The following is an 18096-nucleotide window of genomic DNA, read 5'->3' as shown; positions in this document are numbered from 1 at the left end:
TTGGTGATTACATAGGGCGTAAGGGCATGGAAGTGGTGGGGAATGGGGAGTGACTGCTGATGAATACAGGCTTTCTTTTTGGGTGAACAAAAATGGTTTAAACTTAGGTTATGGTTGTGGTTGGACACTGTGAATACACTAAGCAACATTTTATTGTGTACTTTAAATGGGTGAATTTTGTTATATGAGTTATATCTTAAAATTGTTTTGAAAAGATAATTGTATAAACAAAATATGTATAGTCATCGTAAGTCAAAGTAACCTGAAAGACAAAGAAATACCTTTAAAAAATCAATAACAAAATGAAATAAGTAAAACTAACTCTATGTCATTGGTAGCTTAGTCACACATAGAAGAAATCTTTCAAGTATCTACAAAACTCAGTAATTTGAATGTACATTCCTAGGAGATATATCCTCATGACAAAAAGATAAAAAAGAAAATTAATAATACTTAATATTATTAACATACTTAATTTTATTAAGTATTTTATTAAGTAATAATACTTAATATTATTAACATACTTAATTATTAACATACTTAATAATCATATTGGTATTGCTACTTTATAATGAATATGTATATGTATTAGGTTCTCATATAATTCATTACTTATTTTCTTTATCCATAAATAGTTATGTTCATATCTTTTGGAATTATTATTTCAGAGTAAGTGAAAAGAGTTACAAATACTGATACTAAATTAGTTAAGAAAAAATCCTTAATCTTAAATTGGATTGTTAATACCACTGTGGATTCATGATGCATTTTTCCTTTTAAAAAATATTTAGTTGCTTGCACTATCCATGGAAAAGTTCCTGGAAGTAATATCAACACGGTAGAAATAAATCACTGACCCTGGAGTGATATCTCTAAATACCTGTTCTTACTAAGACTAGGAGAAACTTAGGAGAAATGGCTAATGCCACATACTGGCAAGAAACGTACAAGATTACCTTGGGACATCTTATTATGCTGGAAAGCATGAACGTGATCCAAGACGACTGTGGTTGTGTCAGGAGAAGTCAGTATACCACTTTGAAAGGGTTGTTACAGGCCAAAGATGGGTATTTGTGCATCAAAAGAATAATGACTCCAATGGATTGAAGCAAATGCGTTAAAATGCATGAGTTTAAAACAAAACCTGCTGGTCACCTTCAAAGGTTGCTAGGTCACCAAATCATTATTCTAAAAACTGGAAAATAAAAGGAAAAAAATGAAGCATTTATTTTTCTCTTGCTATACAAACTGTGTAATCAATAATATTAAGAGAAGAATTTCAGCTAATAAACGCAGAATTATAGAATTAGGAAGTAATCAGCTTGCAACACCTAATGAAATAATGCATTTTGAATGCTAAAACAACTACAAGAAAGATTCATGGGGAACTTTATATCAATACTTGGGAGATTAGGCTGATTGCACCTGAACCCACTGATAAATTTTAAATCACACAAAGAGAGACAGCCAGTGATTATGTGCCTCCTGAAGTGATTTGATCATAAGCATCCAACACCACCAATGATGTATTCATGCCAGGAAATTTAATTAGGCATGAATTACCATTTTGCAGGAAATATAGAGGATAGAGGAACATGTGAAACAACAATCCCAAGGAAGCAATAAGCCAAGTTCAGAATGGGGGAATTTCTATAAGATAAATGAGCCAGTTTCTTTATCAAATAAATGGCAAGTAATAAAGAGGGTAAAAAATTTTCTGTTATTGATTAAAAGGTGAACTTCTCAACTAAATGCAATTTGTAGATCTTGTTTAAATTCTGAGGAAATTACAATAGTCCGAATACGAACTGCTTCTTGAAATGTTTCTTGCTCTATCACAGTAACTGTTGAGCATGGAGAGGTTAACAATCTGCCAGAGACGTTATATATAGTATTATTGATAGGTTTACGTGTTAGGCTAGGCAACTTCTAAGATTCCTCTGGGTTTTTTTGTTTTTAATTTTAACTTAGGGTTCTTTGGATTTTTTTTTAGCATCTTTATTGGAGTATAATTGCTTTACAATGGTGTGTTAGTTTCTGCTGTATAACAAAGTGAATCAGCTATACATATACATATAACCCCATATCTCCTCCCTCTTGCATCTCCCTCCTACCCTCCCTATCCTACCCCTCTAGGTGGTCACAAAGCACCGAGCTGATCTCCCTGTGCTATGTGGTTACTTCCCACTAGCTATATATTTTACATTTGGTGGTATATATAAGTCCATGCCACTCTCTCACTTCATTCCAGCGTACCCTTCCCCCTTCCCGCGTCCTGAATTCCATTCTCTATGTCTGCATCATTATTCCTGTCCTGCCCGTAGGTTCTTCAGAACCATGCTTTTCTTTTTTTTTCTTTTTAGATTCCATATATATGTGTTAGTGTACGGTATTTGTTTTTCTCTTTCTGACTTACTTCACTCTGTATGACAGACTCTAGATCCATCCACCTCACTAAAAATAACTCAATTTCGTTTCTTTTTATGGCTGAGTAATATTCCATTGTATATATGTGCCATATCTTCTTTATCCATTCATCTGTGTCATCTAGACACTTAAGTTGCTTCCTTTATCCATTCATCTTAAGTGGATAAGTTATGATGGATATAATAGATAAGTTCCTTTATCCATTTGTTCCTTTAAGTTTTTTGTTCCATAACTTCCTTTTGTTCCATAAGTTCCTTTATCCAACTTATAATGGATAAGTTCCTTTATCCATTCATCTTAAGTGTCATCTGGACACTTAAGTTGCTTCCATGTCCTGGCTATAGTAAATAATGCTGAAATGAACATTGTGGTACATGACTTTTTGGATTATGGTTTTCTCCGGGTATGTGCACAGTAGTGGGATTGCTGGGTCGTATGGTAGTTCTATTCTTAGCTTTTTAAGGAACCTCCATACTGTTCTCCATAGTGGCTGTATCAATTTACATTCCCACCAACAGTGCAAGAGGGTTCCCTTTTCTCCACACCCTCTCCAGCATTTATTGTTTGTAGATTTTTTGATAATGGCCATTCTGACTGGGGTGAGGTGATACCGCATTGTAGTTTTGATTTGCATTTCTCTAATGATTAGTGATGTTGAGGATCCTTTCATGTGTTTGTTGGCAATCTGTATGTCTTCTTTGGAGAAATGTCTATTTAGATCTTCTGCCCATTTTTGGATTGGGTTGTTTATCTTTTTGATACTGAGCTGCATGAGCTGCTTGTATATTTTGGAGGTTAATCCTTTGTCAGTTGCTTCATTTGCAAATATTTTCTCCCATTCTGAGGGTTGTCTTTTCATCTTGTTTATGGTTTCCTTTGCTGTGCAAAAGCTTTTAAGTTTCAGTAGGTCCCATTTGTTTATTTTTGTTTTTATTTCCATGTCTCTAGGAGGTGGGTCAAAAAGGGTCTTGCTGTGATTTATATCATAGAGTGTTCTGCCTATGTTTTCCTCTAAGAGTTTTATAGTGTCTGGTGTTACATTTAGGTCTTTAGTCCATTTTCAGTTTATTTTTTTGTATGGTGTTAGGAAGTGTTCGACTTTCATTCTTTAACATGTAGCTGTCCAGTTTTCCCAGCACCACTTATTGAAGAGGCTGTCTTTTCTCCATTGTATATTCTTGCCTCCTTTATCAAAGATAAGATGACCATATGTGCTTGGGTTTATATGTGGGCTTTCTATCTTGTTCCATTGATCTATATTTCTGTTTTTGTGCCAGTAACACTCTCTTGATTACTGTAACTTTGTAGTATAGTCTGAAGTCTGGGAACCTTACTCCTCCAGCTCCATTTTTCTTTCTCAAGATTCCTTTGGCTATTCGGGGTCTTTTGTGTTTCCATGCAGATTGTGAACTTTTTTGTTCTAGTTTTGTGAAAAATGCCAGTGGTAGTTTGATAGTGATTGCATTGAAACTGTAGATTGCTTTGTGTAGTAGAGTCATTTTCACAATGTTGATTCTTCCAATCCAAGAACATAGTATATCTCTCCACCTGTTTGTGTCATCTTTAATTTCTTTCATCAGTGTCTTATAGTTTTCTGCATATAGGTCTTTTGTCTCCTTAGGTAGGTTTATTCCTAGGTATTTTATTCTTTTTGTTGCAGTGGTGAATGGGAGTGTTTCCTTAATTTCTCTTTCAGATTTTTCATCATTAGTGTATAGGTGAAGGCAAGAGATTTCTGTGCATTAATTTTGTTTCCTGCTACTTTACCAAATTCATTGATTAGCTCTAGTAGTTTTCTGGTAGTGTCTTTAGGATTCTCTATGTATAGTATCATGTCACGTGGAAACAGTGACAGCTTTACTTTTTATTTTCCAATTTGGATTCCTTTTATTTCTTTTTCTTCTCTGATTGCTATGGCTAAAACATCCAAAACTGTGTTGAATAATAGTGGTGAGAGTAGGCAACCTTGTCTTGTTCCTGATCTTAGTGGAAATGGTTTCATTTTTTTTATCTTTGGGAACAATGTTGGGTGTGGATTTGTCATATATGACCTTTATTATGTTGAGCAAAGTTCCCTTATGCCTACTTTCTGGAGGTTTTTTTTTTTTAATCATAAATGGGTGTTGAATTTTGTCCAAGCTTTTTCTGCATCTATTGAGAAGATCATATGGTTTTTCTCCTTCAGTTTGTTAATATGGTGTATCACATTGATAGATTTGCGTATATTGAAGAATCCTTGCATTCCTGGGATAAACCCCACTTGATCATGGTGTATGATCCTCTCAATGTGCTGTTGGATTCTGTTTGCTAGTATTTTGTTGAGGATTTTTGCATCTTTGTTCATCAGTGATGTTGACCTGTAGTTTTCCTTCTTTGTGACACCTTTGTCTTGTTTTGGTATCAGAGTGATGGTGGCCTCATAGAATGAGTTTGGGATTGTTCCTCCCTCTGCTATATTTTTAAGAGTTTGAGAAGGATAGGTCTTAGTTCTTCTCTAAATGTTTGATAGAATTCACCTGTGAAGCCATCTATTTCTGGGCTGTTGTTTGTTGGAAGATTTTTAATCACAGTCTCAATTTCAGTGCTTGTGATGGTTCTTTTTATATTTTCTATTCGTTCTTGGTTCAGTCTTGGAAGGTTGTGCTTTTCTAAGAGTTTGTCCATTTCTTCCAGGTTGTCCATTTTATTGGCATATAGTTGCTTGTAGTAATCTCATGATCCTTTGTATTTCTGCAGTGTCAGTTGTTACTTCTACTTTTTCATTTCTAATTCTATTGATTTGAGTCTCTTCCCTTTTTTTTTTGATGAGTCTAGTTAATGGTTTATCAATTTTGTTTATCTTCTCAAAGAACCAGCTTTTAGTTTTATTCATCTTTGCTATTGTTTTCTTCATTTATTTCTGATTTGATCTTTATGATTTATTTTCTTCTTCTAACTTTGGGTTTTTTTTGTTCTTCTTTTTTTAATTGCTTTAGGTGTAAGGTTAGGTTGTTTATTTGAGATGTTTCCTGTTTGTTGAGGTAGGATTTCATTGTTATAAACTTCCCTCTCAGAACTGCTTTTGCTGCATCCCATAGGTTTTTGGTCATTGTCTTTTCATTGTCATTTGTTTCTAGATATTTTTTTATATCCTCTTTGATTTCATTAGTGATCTCTTGGTTATTAAGTAGTGTATTGTTTAGCCTCCATGTGTTTGTATTTTTTACAGATTTCTTCCTGTAATTGATGTCTAGTCTCGTAGCGCTGTGCTCGGAAAAGACACTTGATACGATTTCAGTTTTCTTAAATTTACCAAGGCTTGATTTGTGACCCAAGATATGATCTATCCTGGAGAATGTTCCATGTGCACTTGAGAAGAAAGTGTATTCTGTTGTTTTTGGATGGAATGTCCTATAAATATCAATTAAGTTCATCTTCTTTAGTGTGTCTTTTAAAGCTTGTGTTTCCTTATTTATTTTCATTTTGGATGATCTGTCCATTGGTGAAAGTGGGTGTTAAAGTCCCCTACTATATTTGTGTTACTGTCAATTTCCAGTTTTATGGCTGTTAGCAATTGCCTTATGTACTGAGGTGCTCCTATGTTGAGTGCATAAGTATTTACAATTGTTATATCTTCTTCTTGGATTGTTCCCTTGATCATTACATAGTGTCCTTCTTTGTCTCTTGTAATAATCTTATTTTAAAGTCTGTTTTGTCTCATATGAGAATTGCTACCCCAGCTTTCTTTTGATTTCCATTTGCATGGAATATCTTTTTCCATCCTCTCACTTTCAGTCTGTATGTGTTCCTAGGTCTAGAGTGTCTCAAGAGTAGACAGCATATATACAGGTCTTGTTTTTGTATCCATTCAGCCAGTCTGTGTCTTTTGGTTGGAGCATTTAATCCATTTACATTGAAGGTAATTATTGATGTGTATGCTCCTATTACCATTTTATTAATTGTTTTGTGTTTGTTATTGTAGGTCTTTTCCTTGTCTTGTGTTTCCTGCCTAGAGAAGTTCCTTTAGCATTTGTTGTAAAGCTGGTTTGGTGGTAGTGAATTCTCTTGGCTTTTGCTTGTCTCTAAAGTTTTTAATTTCTCCGTTGAATCTGAATGAGATCCTTGCTGGGTAGAGTAATCTTGGTTTAAATATTACTTTCAGGTTTTTCCCTTTCATCACTTTAAATATGTCCTGCCACTCCCTTCTGGCTTGCAGAGTTTCTCTTGAAAAATCAGCTGTTAACCTTATGGGGATTCCCTTGTATGTTATTTGTTGTTTTTCCCTTGCTGCTTTTAATATTTTTTCTTTGTATTTAATTTTTGATAGTTTGTGTGATAATATGTGTCTTGGCATGTTTCTCCTTGGATTTATCCTGTTTGGGACTCTGTGCACTTCCTGGACTTGATTGACTATTTCCTTTCCCACATTAGGGAAGTTTTCAACTATAATCTCTTCAAATATTTTCTTAGTCCCTTTCTTTTTCTCTTCTTCTTCTGGGACCCCTGTAATCCGAGTGTTGGTGTGTTTAATGTTGTCCCAGAGGTCTCTGAGACTGCCCTCAATTCTTTTCTCTTTATTCTGCTCTGCAGTAGTTATTTCCACTATTTTATCTTCAAGGTCACTTATCCGTTCTTCCTCAGTTATTCTGCTGTTGATTCCTTCTAGAGAATTTTTAATTTCATTTATTGTGTTGTTCATAATTGTTTGTTTGCTCTTTAGTTCTTCTAGGTCTGTCTTAAACATTTCTTGTATTTTCTACATTCTTTTCCAAGATTTTGGATCCTCTTTACTATCATTACTCTGAATTCTTTTTCAGGTAGACTGCCTATTTCCTCTTCATTTGTTTGGTCTGGTGGGTTTTTACCTTGCTCCTTCATCCGCTGTGTGTTTGTCTTCTCATTTTGATTAACTTACTGTGTTTGGGGTCTCGTTTCGCAGGCCACAGGTTTGTAATTCCCGTTATTTTTGGTGTTTGCCCCCAGTGACTAAGATTGGTTCAGTGAGTTTTGTAGGCTCTCTGGTGGAGGAGACTAGTGCCTGTGTTCTGGTGGATTAGGCTGGATCTCGTCTTTCTGCTGGGCAGGTGGTCTGTTTTGGGGTGTCTGTGAGCTTATTATGATTTTAGGCAGCCTCTCTGGTAGTGGGTGTGGTTGTATTCCTGTGTTGCTAGTTGTTTGGCATAGGGTGTCCAGCACTGTAGCTCGCTGGTCATTGAGTGGAGCTGCGTCTTAGCGCTGAGATGGTGATCTCTGGGAGATCTTTTGCCATTTGATATTACATGGAGCCGGGACGTCTCTGGTGGACCAATGTCCTGGTCTCTTGCCTCCTCGGCTCTCCCACCTTAGAGGCACAGGCCTGACACCCAACCGGAGCACCATGACTCTTTCAGCCAAATGGCTTAGAAGAAAAGGGAGGAAAAAAGAAAGAAAAAAAATAAATGAATTAATTAAATAAAACATTTAAGATAAAAAATAATTATTAAAAATAAAAAATTAAAAGTAATTTAAAAAAGAAAGAAAGAAGAGAGCAACCAAACCAAAAAACAAATCCACCAGTGATAACAAGAACTAAACACTATACTAAAAAAACCCAAAACAAACCAACAAAAAAACAGGCAGACAGAACCCTAGGACAAATGGTAAAAGCAAAGCTTTACAGATAAAATCACACAAAGAAGCATACACAAACACACTCACAGAAAGAGAAAAATGAGAAAAATATATATATCGTTGCTCCCAAAGTCCACCACCTCAATTTTGGGATGATTCGTTTTCTGTTTAGGTATTCCACAGATGCAGGGCACATCAAGTTGATTGTGGAGATTTAATCCACTGCTCCTGAGGCTGCTGGGAGAGATTTCCCTTTCTCTTCTTTGTTCACACGGCTCCTGGGGTTCAGCTTTGGATTTGGACTCACCTCTCTGTGTAGGTTGCCTGAGGGCATCTGTTCTTTTTTCAGACAGAAGGGGTTTGAGGGAATGGCTGATTAGGGGCCTCTGGCTCACTCAGGCAAGGGGGAGGGAGGTGTACAGAGTGTGGGGCGAGCCTGCGGCAGCAGAGGCCAGCATGACGTTGCACCAGCCTGGGGCGCACCGTGTGTTCTCCCGGGGAAGTTGTCCCTGGATCACGGGACCCTGGCAGTGGCGGGCTGCACAGGCTCCCGGGAGGGTAGTTGTGGAGAGTGACCTGTGCCTACACACAGGCTTCTTGGTGGCGGCAGCAGCAGCATTAGCATCTCATGCCCATCTCTGGGGTCCGCGCTGATAGCCACGGCTCGCGCCCATCTCTGGAGCTCATTTAGGCGGTGCTCTGAATCCCCTCTCCTCGCGCACCCTGAAACAATGTTCTTTTGCCCCTTTGGCAGCTCCAGACTTTTTCCCGGACTCCCTCCTAGCTACTCGTGGTGCACTAGCCCCCTTCAGGCTTTGTTCACGCAGCCAACCCCAGTCCTCTCCCTGGCATCCGACCTCCGAAGCCCGAGCCTCAGCTCCCAGCTCCCGCCCGTCCTGGCCAGTGGTGAGCAGACAAGCCTCTCGGGTTGGTGAGTGCTGGTCGGCACCAGTCCTCTGCGCAGGAATCTCTCCGCTTTGCCCTCCGCACCCCTGTTGCTGCACTCTCCTTGTGGCTCCAAAGCTTCACCCGCGCTACCCCCATCTCCGCCAGTGAAGGGGCTTCCTAGTGTATGGAAACTTTTCCTCCTTCACAGCTCCCTCCCAGAGGTGCAGGTGCCGTCCCTATTCTTTTGTCTCTGTTTTTTCTTTTGCGTTACCCAGATACGTGGGGAGTTTCTTGCCTTATGGGAAGTCTGAGGTCTTCTGCCGGCGTTCAGTAGGTGTTCTGTAGGAGTTGTTCCACATGCAGATGTATTTCTGATGTATTTGTGGGGAGGAAGGTGATCTCCATGCTTACTCTTCTGCCATCTTGAAGGTCTCCGATTCCTTTGCTTTGGAAGGTACTGATCCCAAAGTCATTTGAAGAAAACTACCCAACAGGAAATGTACACAAGTGTGGTAGATTTTGTTTCCGAAGATGGTTACAACTATATCTCATTCCACGTGCTCTTTTTCAAGGAGGCCTTTCCAGTCACCCATTGAGAAGCAAAGCCTGTTTCTCTGCTGCTTGATTCTGAGCTGGCCTTGTGACTTGCTTTGGTAAACAGAATGTGTTGAAAGCAGGGCTGTGTAACTTCCAACTCTAGACCTTAAGAGAGTTGGTTCATCCTTCTTAGAGCCCTGAACTACCATTTAAGGACATCCAGCTACCTTACTGGAGAGATCAGTTAGAGAGATGCCCATCCATACCCAAACTGTTCCAGGCATCCCAAGTGAGTGACCAGATATGTCAGTGAAGCTGTCTTGGACAATAAAACCTCAGCTATTTCAGCATTGCAATTAAGCATAGCATGCAACTGATCCATCAGCTGAATGCAACCAAGGGAATGACCCCAGCTGATGCTACAAGGTGAAGAAAAAGTATTCAACTGAACTCTATCTGAATTCTTGAGCAAATATAATGGTCTTTTCTTTAAGTTACTAATTTGGGAGTAGTTTGCAATGCAGTAACATTGCATTAGAAAACCTGATGTACACATGATAAAACAACCAGATGTACTGGCCTCTGTGAGTCTTTAACTTATACTTAAGCCTGATTTAAACCCCACAAAAAAATGCTGATAAACTAATGGACATAGTTTACATATTGAACCAATAAGGGTTTGCTTCACCATTTAACTAGCTACAGATATGTGAAGTTTGAGGAAAGAGTCATAACACTGAATCCAAAGACACCCTGCAAGGACTTACTCTTTGGGTTTGAGTGAGTGAGATGGTCCCTACCTGGATTAATCTTAAACCTTACACAATAGCACACAGTTGAGAGGAACAGAGACATGGCTATAAAATAGCCTTCTCTTTCTGATGTGTTGAGATGGTGGGACATTAACACTGTACAGTTTTCTTTTTTTCTTTTATTTCTCAAAAAGAGAAAGCTGTGGGTAATTAAATAATATCATAGGATTTAGAAAAATTTCCAAGGACAAAAAAAATACAGTTCTCTATATTTAAGGAACCATGACCATGTGTACTTTCATTTCTAGTATTCCCACCCTTATTATCCAGGTGAAACACCACACAATGTTATATTCTTAGTGGCGGTGGTTGTTGTCGTCATCACCATCACCACCATAATCATCCTCCATTTCAGGAAGGAGGACCCAAGTGGGACATAATGAATCCAAAGAGAGAAGATAAGGATGCAGAGAAGGGGACATAACAAAGGAAGAGAAGAGGTGGAGAAAGGAATGGAATGGTAACGCTCAGTAAAGAGTGAGAGAGGTGGTGGTGGGGGTAATATAAAAATAAAGTGGCATAAGATTTGCAAAACAATTTGTTCATTATAAAGAACATTAATGTATGTTACCTAAGTTAATCTTTTTAATACTTGCTAATGATGTTTTATTATCCACATTATGTAGATGAGGAAATACAGAGTTGAAAGAATACAACTGATCATTAATTTTTTCCATTAAAAATATTTACTGAATGCATACTTTGGGCCAGTCACTATGCTGAGTGCTGGAAATATAATTGTTAGGAAAATAAACATGCTCTCTGCACTTAACACTTAAAGTCTAGTAGAGGAAAAAGGTATTATTCAAATAATCATAAAAACAACTCTAAAATTGCAACCAATTCCAGGAACATGGTACTATGGAAACGTACAATAAAAAGGTTTGATCCAGTCAGATAATGCTGATGACAGGTTTTTAAGGCAAACAAATTGCATTTACCTTGCTCGAATCTGTCTTATGAATATATTTCACCCAGGTGTGGTTGCACATTAAGTAATCAATAACCACTTTCAAACCACTCTTTTTTAAATTAAACGAGTTTTCCAAGGGAGAAATGAAAATTTTGCTTTATTTCTTTTTATTTTATGTTTTTAGTATTTTTAAAAATTGGAGTATAATTGCTTTAAAATGTTCTGTTAGTTTCTGCTGTACAGAGAAGTGAATCACCTATGTGTATACATACATATGTCCCCTCCTTCTTGGACCTCCCTCCCTCCACCATCCCACCCATCTGGGTCATCACAGAGCACCGAGCTGAGCTCCCTGTGCTATACAGCAGGTTCCCACTAGCTATCTGTTTTACACATGATATTGTATTTATGTCAATCCTAATCTCCCAATTCATCTCACCCTCCTCTTCCCCCCCGCCACCATGTCCACACGTCTGTGTCCACGTTTCTATTCCTGCCCTGCAGATATGTTCATGCATAGCACTGTGTGCTTCTGATGCCATGATTTATTGTATCAGGAGTCTATACTTTGTAACCTTTAGTCAACAACTAGCTAACAAGGTTGCTTGGGGAGGTGGAGGCTGGTGGAGCCCATTTTAGTCATGAGAATTTAACCACTACTTACTTGCTCAGCTCTGAAAGTACAACTCATAGCCTGTCAGCTAGGAGATGATTAAAGTCTGTGCCTCTAATCCCTAGGGTATCCCTTTTTTTAGACTTCTTGGTGTAAATGTTAGCTTTATGCACTACCAGATAGAAGAGACTGTGATCAGATAAGAATTGTATTCACAGACTTCAGCTATAGAGGAAAAGCATACAATATAACCACTGAACATCCAGTAGTACTTATACTCTAAGGACATAAAACCCAAATGAACACCATCTTCTCAAATAACCTGAAATGGTTTCAGCTTGTTAATTCATTAATTCTTCTAAGATCTCATGACCAAGGTTGAAAAGAATAAACAGGAAAGTAAAATACAAAGAGTTGAATTGACGCCCTCTAGTTTCCCCAGATTGAACAGGAACCAGCTGTGAAGCTCCTTTTTCTAAATATAGACACTCTACAAGGGCTTCTGAATGAAATGGCCACATTTGTCCTTTCCTAGAAATGTACATTTTTATCATAAGTTCTAATTAATCTTTTTGATAGTTCCTCTTCCTTTGACATTTAATTTGGGAATCTTCGTATTTCGATATCCCTTGCTTTGATTATTACCTAAAATTGGAGTTTGGGTATTTTATAATACTTTTGTATTATTTTGATAAATAATAATTCCAGGTGACAATATTTGAACATATGTTTCAACACTACTATCTTTCAGTCCATCCTGTAGTAGCTTGAGTTCTCATATCCATCTGTTCTCCCCCGAGTAAATTCTTAGATACCTTACAGATATTGATTTCTTTTTAAATTCTGTTGTGGTCAGAAAACATGCTTTGTATAATTTATTTCCTTTATTATTGTACATACCATGTACACTTGAAAATAATGTGTATTCTGTAGTTATTGGGGGTATCATGTAAGTCCAGGTAATTCACATCACTTACATCTTTATCGAATTTTGCCTAGATCTATCAAATGCCGAAAGAAGGGTGTTGCTATCTCTTACTATGACAATGAAATTGTCTGTTTATGTCTCCCTTTAATTCTGTCAATTTTTGCTTCATATACAGTTGACCCTTGAACAACCCAGGTTTGAACTGTGTGGGTCCACTTATATGCAGATTTTTTTTCCAGTAAATATATAGTACAGTACTACATGATCTACGGTTGGTTGAATACACAGATGTGGAACTGCAGGTGCCAAGCACCAACTATAAAGCTATACACAGATTTTCGACTGTTCTGGGTCAGTGCTCCTGCATTATTCAAGGGTCCACTGTATTTTGAAACTCTATTATCAGGTATACACATATTTATGATTATTATTTCTTATGAGCTTTATCATTATGAAATGTCCTTTTTATCTCTGGTTGTATTCTGTCTTAAAGCTTATTTTATTGGATATTGAGTCCTTGCAGCTTTCTAATGCTTACTGTTTGCATAGTAAATTTTTCGCATCCATTTACTTTCAACCTATTTATGTCTGTATTTTAAAGTTCATTCTTGTAGAGAGCGTATATTTGTGCCTTTTTTGGTTAATCCTTTATGGTTTTTGCTAATTTTTAATTGGATCATTTAGTTCATTGACATTTATTGTAATTATTGATATGATTGAATTTGGATCTCATATTTTATTATTTGATTTTTGCTTTTCCCTTCTGTTTTGTTTTCCTTTGTTTCTCCTTTGCTACCTTCTTTTAGATTACTTGAATTTTTTTAGAATTCCATTTTAGTTTATTTATTGACTTTTTAGCTATATTTTTAAATATAGACAGTAAACATTTTACAATATGCTTAGGGTTAACATTATTTTGTATAAAATGTAGTAATCTTGTACCTATGTAGGCCATTTATTGTAACTCTCCATCCTTTATACTGTAGGCATCATTATTACATCTACAGAATTAAACCCCATAACACAATGGTATAATTTTTTTAAATAGTCATTTATTTTAATAAATAAGAGGAGAATATAGTCTTTTATATGTACCAATATATTTACAGTTTCAGTTTTTTTTCACTTCTTCCTCAAGTTCTGAGCTTCCATCTGATTTTGCAACCCTCCTACCGCCACCTCAGATACTCATAGCTACTTTCTAGTGGCTGTGGTTGTCCTCGACTTTGTGCTCTGGTTCTTCGTGCCAGAAACAGTATGGGTTCTCTGCGGAGTTTTAGTCACTCCACGAAGTGCCTACTGTGGCTTGACCCCAAGCTAAAAGCTTTTCTTTGCCTTGCTAATTTTTACTCATTGATCAATACTCAGATTAATCATCAACTTTTCCAAGAAGTTTCTTTGAATTCTAGATCCAGCTGAATGTATCCATGAGTTTGAAATGCATTTGGCTTCATTTAATAGGAAATCATACTACAGTGACTTGAACAAAACCAGGTTGGATTTCCTCACGTAATATGAAATTTAGAGGTAGCTGATTCAAAGCTGATATGACTGCTCAGATAGAGAATTAGGGACCTAGGTTTTTCCCTATCTGTTTTTACTTCTGTCTGCATAAAGCTTTTGCCCTTATTGTCTCAAGATGAAAGCTATATCCCTAGACATTACATTCATTTCTGGGATAGGAGAAGAGGCAAGGATAATTAGTAGGGTGACCAACTCAACCCATTTTGCCTGGGACTTTCTCATTTTTAACACTGAAAGCCACAAGTGTCATTAGTTGAACCAAAAAAATCACATGAGAGTCACCCATGATTTTTGCGTTTCATGTTTAGAAAATATCCTTGGTATTACAAAATAGCAATCAGAGCCTGCTCATCTTTCTGCAGAGATAGGATCTGACCAAGCTGTGGTCATGGCTTCTGTTCACCATTTTGCATCATTATTTGATATAGCTAGATTCCCTAGGTTATTGCATTAACAGTCTAGTTGATTATCTCCAGAGAATGCTATTCCAGAATTTACCTAAGTAACTTATTCCTAGGATCTTTCTCTAAGAATGGCTTAGTTAAATATTATCACTCATGGTTATTTTACCAATTTTTTAAAGTAGTAGTTCAATATTTGTGTTACAAAACAAAGTGTATCTGGTAAAAAGCAAAATCAAAATACATACTGCTTTAATGTTTTCACATGTAAGTAAATAAAACCAAATAAGCTCAAAGAAATCTTAAAGTTCTGATAGATCCAATTAATAAATCAAAAAGCTGAAATACAGATATACTGAAATTAAAACAGGATCATTTATATTTATGTTAAATATACTAGAACAAAATTTAAATGTTGTTTTAGAAAGGAAACATATATCTTTTATGTGGGTGAAGTTGCTTTAATTAGACTGTTTCTGTTATCAGAGGAGTTGGAGGAATCCAACAAGTCATCAGTATTAGTTATGAATTCCAAGGAAATTAAAATGTATTTCTAGCCTGTTCATTACTTGCTTTTTCCAAGGCATAAAATAGCATTTCGTAGCCTAAGGAGCAGAATATAGATCTTTCCATGGTAAACATAAGACTACATAATCTGGCTAATGATCGTGTAAGATTTTATATAACCTGATATTATGTAAGCATAGTTAGGGATGTGTAGCATGTGTACAGTGTTGTAAAAACACAAAACAAACATAAAAACCATTAGCATTTTCTCTTTCCTTGCCTCACTTTTTTCTTCCCAGTTTTTCTATGAACCAATGATTGCAAAGAGTGAATACTAGTAAAATAACCTGTACCTTTTTTTTTAATTTAATTTTTATTTTACCTTGGAGTATAGTTGATTTATAATCTTGTGTTAGCTTCAGGTGTATAGCAAAGTGATTCAGTTACACATATACATATATCTATTCTTTTTCAGATTCTTTTCCCACTTAAGTTATTATAGAATATTGAGTAGAGTTCCCTGTACTATACAGTAGGTCCTTGTTGATTATTTTATATGTGATAGTGTGTATATGTTAAATCGCAAACTCCTAATTTTTTTTTATCTTTACTGGAGTATAATTGCTTCACAATACTGTGTTAGTTTCTGTTGTACACCGAAGTGAATCAGCCATATGCACACATATGTCCCCATGTTCCCTCCCTTTTGAGCCTCCCTCCCATCCTCCCTATCTCACCCCTCTAGGTCATCGCAAAGCACCAAGCTGATATCCCTGGGCTATGCGGCTGCTTCCCACTAGCTAACTATTTTACATTCGGTAGTGTATATATGTCGATGCTACTCTCACTTTGCCCCAGCTTCCGCCTCCCACCCCGTGCCCTCAAGTCCATTGTCTTTGTCTACAGCTTTATTCCTGCCCTGCAACTAGGTTCATCAGTACCATATATATGCATCATATGAGTTAGCATACGGTATTTGTTTTTCTCTTTCTGACTTACTTCACTCTGTATGACAGACTCTAGGTCCATCCACCTCACTACAAATAACTCAATTTCGTTTCTTTTTATGACTGAGTAATCTTCCATTGTATATATGTGCCACATCTTCTTTATCCATTCATCTGTCAATGGACACTTAGGCTGCTTCCATGTCCTGGCTATTGTAAATAGTGCTGCAGTGAACATTGTGGTACATGTCCCTTTTTGAATTATGGTTTTCTCAGGTTATATGCCCAGTAGTGGGATTGTCATGTGGTAGTTCTGTTTTTAGTTTTTTAAGGAACCTCCATAGTGTTTTCCATAGTGGTTGTATCAATTTACATTCCCACCAACAGTGCAAGAGGGTTCCCTTTTCACCACACCCTTTGCAACATTTATTGTTTCTAGATTTTTTGATAATAGCCATTCTGACCTGTGTGAGGTGATACCTTACTGTAGTTTTTGATTTGCATTTCTCTAACAATTAGTGATGTTGAGCATCTTTTCATGTGTTTCTTGGCCATCTGTATGTCTTCCTTGGTGAAATGTCTATTTAGGTCTTCCACCCACTTTTTAATTGGATTGGCAAACTCCTAATTTTTAATGAAGGTACTTTTCATACATTCTCTCTTATGCCTAAGAATTCTTTGATACAAATGTCTCTCACCTGTGTTTCAGCAATGTAAAATGTGTTTTTTCATATAAGTGAAACCAAGTAATTCTTTTTAATGCTAAGGGTCCTTTGGGCCAGAAATGAGATATATATTTAGCAATACTCCCTGACCCCATGACTCCCATGGAGCCATTCCTCTGACTTCAGTTGCCAAATTAACATAAGAATGTAATTGTTTTGCCTGAAGGACTTGGGAATAAACCCTGCTAGAAAGCTTGGTTTAGACATGTGGAGGTATTTGAACAGAATGTGGCCTTCCTCAGTAAATTTTAACAAGTGATTAATTGAGGATATATGAGAGTTCCCAATTATATAGCCTCATTGGTGACCCTTATTTCAAATCCAGGCCATCCCTTCCTGTCAGCCCTATGCCACAGCCTGGTCCAGGCCCAGAGAGCTTTCACTCTTCTCAGCTTGTTAAATTTAAGTCTCGAATTCAGTCCTCTACTTCCAAATCCAACTCTATTTTGATCCCATGGTTTCGGATATCATCATGTCTCCCCAGTCAGTGCTCTTAACTACTAAGCTGTTCTTTTCTCAAGGTCCCTATATTTTCAGTTCTCTATTAATAATGAAGAGAAATATCATTTAGGAACTGTCTTTCTCAACTTTTCCCAGCTACAGATAGCTTAACAGCAGAAATGTTGTACAGTAATTATACTGGTACACGACATGTTCAACTCCAAGTGGTCTAACATGCAAAGATTAGGTGATCTTTCTATCACATCAAGACAGTACATGTTATGGAATCTCCTTTAGTGAGTTATTCTTATTTGTGAAATTGCTCTATTTCATCAGAACTTCTCTCAAGCCTACCATCGTTAGATAGGTGCCAGCACAACCAAGACTTTATCTTTACCATCTATCATTTTACATTAGCCTAATAGCACAAAGCAGCCAGTTCCCATGTATAAGAGCCAAGCGGCCACACATAGAAAATAAATACATAATACTATACCTTTCCTGTTTATATTTACCTTTTACCACATCTTTAAATCAGTGCATACCTATAAGTAAACTCTAAGTAATGTCAAAGAAGGCATCTTTTATCTCATAGCATATGGAAGGGGTAGAAATTAGGAAGACTAAAAATTAGTAAGGTGGGTAAGTGAGGGTAAAATATTATCGACTGGTGGAAACTTCAGTTTTAGAAACATGTCTATGGATTCATAGTTGCTTTGTAGAGAAGGATCTTGCGGTGACTTGGATACGATTAACATAAACTCAAAGCCCAGTCCAAGTGTGTGATAAGTATTCAGTAAATGTTTATGAAATAATACGGTTGGCTGAAGAATAATACTTTCAT

This window comes from Aethalodelphis obliquidens, unplaced genomic scaffold (genome assembly GCF_003676395.1).
Source record: "Aethalodelphis obliquidens isolate GAN/ISIS:26980383/991018 unplaced genomic scaffold, ASM367639v1 scaffold73, whole genome shotgun sequence".
In the NCBI taxonomy this organism is placed as follows: Eukaryota; Metazoa; Chordata; class Mammalia; order Artiodactyla; family Delphinidae; genus Aethalodelphis; species Aethalodelphis obliquidens.
This window is presented reverse-complemented; position numbering follows the sequence as displayed.